The sequence below is a fragment of the Pteropus vampyrus genome, unplaced genomic scaffold, assembly GCF_000151845.1.
Source record: "Pteropus vampyrus isolate Shadow unplaced genomic scaffold, Pvam_2.0 Scaffold462, whole genome shotgun sequence".
In the NCBI taxonomy this organism is placed as follows: Eukaryota; Metazoa; Chordata; class Mammalia; order Chiroptera; family Pteropodidae; genus Pteropus; species Pteropus vampyrus.
Window position 1 is genome coordinate 450995 of NW_011889243.1, and position 2781 is coordinate 453775.

General features: G+C 43.0%; 1 pseudogene; it reads right to left on the reverse strand.

Moving 5' to 3' along the window:
• On the reverse strand, positions 1 to 1113 carry LOC105306871 (annotated as a pseudogene).
• Between the last annotated feature and the right edge of the window lie 1668 nt (positions 1114 to 2781).

The following is a 2781-nucleotide window of genomic DNA, read 5'->3' on the forward strand; positions in this document are numbered from 1 at the left end:
TCAAGAAAGGGTGTAACCAACTAAGTAACAATCCACCCAGAAACATTTTCAGTGGGCAGTGGAGGGGCCGGACTCATCATACTCCTGCTTGCTGATCCACATCTGCTGGAAGGTAGACAGCAAGGCCATAATGGAGCTGCCAACTCACAGAGAGTACTTGCACTCACAGAGCACAATGATCTTCATCGTGCTGGAAGCCAGGGCAGTCATCTCCTGCACCCTGTCGGCAATGCTGGATACATGTTGATCCCACCAGACAGCTGCATGTTGGCATAGAGGTCCTCGTGGATGTCAACATCACACTTTATGATGGAGTTGAAGGTAGTTTTATGGATGCTATAGGATTCCTTGCCCAATAAGGAAGGATGGAAGAGGGCCTTGGGGTGGCAGAACCACTCATTGCTAATGGTGATTAACTGATCGTCAGGCAGCTCATAGTTCTTCTCCAGGGAGGAGCCGGAGGCCACTGCTTGAAGTCCAGGGTGACCTAGCACAGCTTCTCCTTGATGTCACACACCATTTCCCACTCAGCTGTGGTGATGAAGCTGTATTCATGCTCCATGAGGATCTTCATGAGGTAGTCCCATCAGGTTCTGGCCAGCCAGGTCTAGATGCAGGATGACGTGGGGGAGGGTATACCCTCATAGACGGGCACAGTGTGGGTGATCCCATTACTGAAGTCTATCACGATGCCAGTGGTATGGCCAGAGGCGTACAGGGACAGCATGGCCTGGATGGCCGTATACATGGCTGGGGTGTTGAAGGTCTCAAACATAATCTGCATCATCTTCTCATGGTAGACCTTGGGGTTTAGAGGAACCTTGGTCACCAACATGGAGCACTCCTCAAGGGCCACAAGCAGTTCATTGTCGAAAGGGTGGTGCCAGATCTTCATGTCATCCCAGTTGGTGACGATGCTGTGCTCAATGGGGTACTTTAGGATCAAGATGCCCCTCTCGCTCTGGGCCTCATTGCCCACGTAAGAATCCTGGCTCATGCCCATCATCACACCCTAGTGCCAGGGAAGACGACCTGGGCGGCATCCTTGCCCATAAAGCCAGCCTTGCATATGCCAGAGCCATCTACCATGAGCGCAGTGATATCGTCATCCATGGTGGTATAGACTGGAGATGACAGTGGAGAAATAAAAACAAGAGGCCTGTGTTGGCTGGTGGACACAGTCTCAGCAGTCTGCTCTATCTGTTTTTAAGTGGGAATCCAGAGAGATTAAAAAATACCTTGTCTCATTATGCTGAGTGAAATAAGCCAGTCATACCAAAAAAATGTATATATCGTATGATTCCATTGGCACAGAATACTTAGCTAAAATCATAGCGACAGAAAGTGTAATGGTAGTTGCCAAAGGTTGGGGGGATGGTAGAATGGAGAGTTATTGTTTAATGGGCAAAGAGTTTTGCAACATGAAAAGAATCTGGAGATGGATGGTGGTGATGGTTGCACAATTATGTGAATGTACTTAATATCACTGAACTGTACACTTAAAAATGCTTAAGATTTTTATATTATTTATGTGATATAAATTTTATATGTAATTTATCACAATAAGAAAAATTTGGGAAGGGTAATTATACCACCCTTTCGACAATGAACTGCTTGTGGCCCTTGAGGAGTGCTCCATGTTGGTGACCAAGGTTCCTCTAAACCCCAAGGTCTACCATTGTTCTGATGTGGCTATGATTCATCTCATTTTCAAATTGAGTGTTGAAGCACTTTCCACTTCAGAATTCTATACCTGAGTGGAATTTGCTTTCTACATAAAAGAAACACATCACTTCACAATAGCCCAAAGGTGAAAGCAACCCAGATGTCTATCGACAGATAACTGGATAAACAAAATGTGGTATATAGATACAATGGAATATTATTCAACCTGAAAAAGGAAAGAAATTCTGACATAGGCTATAACGTGGATGAAACTTGAGGACATTATGCTAAATGAACTAAGCCAGTCACAAAAAGATAAGTACCATGTAATTCCACTTATATGAGATAGCTGGAGTAGTCAGATTCATAGAGACAGAAGGTAGAATCGTGGCTTGTCAGGGACTGGAGGGACAGGGGAGTGGGGAATTACTAATTAGTGGGGACAGAGTTTCAGTTTGGGATGATGACAAACATCTATGATGGTGATGGTTGCACGATAATATTAATGTATTTAATGCCACTGAACTGTGTACTTAAAAATGATTAAAATGGTAAATGTCACGTTATGTATATTTTACCACGATGAAAAGAAAAACATAAACGACTCCCCTTCCCTCTACCGCCAAAAAGAGAACATATCAAAATCTGAATGATCCCACCCATTCAACACTGTACTGGAACTCCTCCAACCCTTCACTTGACTGAAGGTTTTTCTATAAATGGAGATTATGAGTTCACTGAAATGATCGTTAAATATATAGATACGTATTGCTGCATATGTGGGTCTCTTTCTCCTCCTGGACCCTGAAATAGTAATGGACAAAGAGGAAATTACTACCCCTATGGCTGGACACTTGCTTCACAAATGTTCAAGTGTCCATTTTACACAAGGCATTATACCAGGAGCTGTGGAAAATATGAAAATGAAGCATATACAAGAAGTTCATAGTCTGGAAGAGGATATATCCATGCATAAATTTTTCTATGAATAATATTAATACTAGATAAAATGTGAAATGTACCCTTTTCTGTGCCCTCAAAGCTCTCTGTACTTTCAATTGTATGTGTTTCACAGCGTTGTCATTAACTTCGTTTTTCTTTCTCTTACACTGTGGT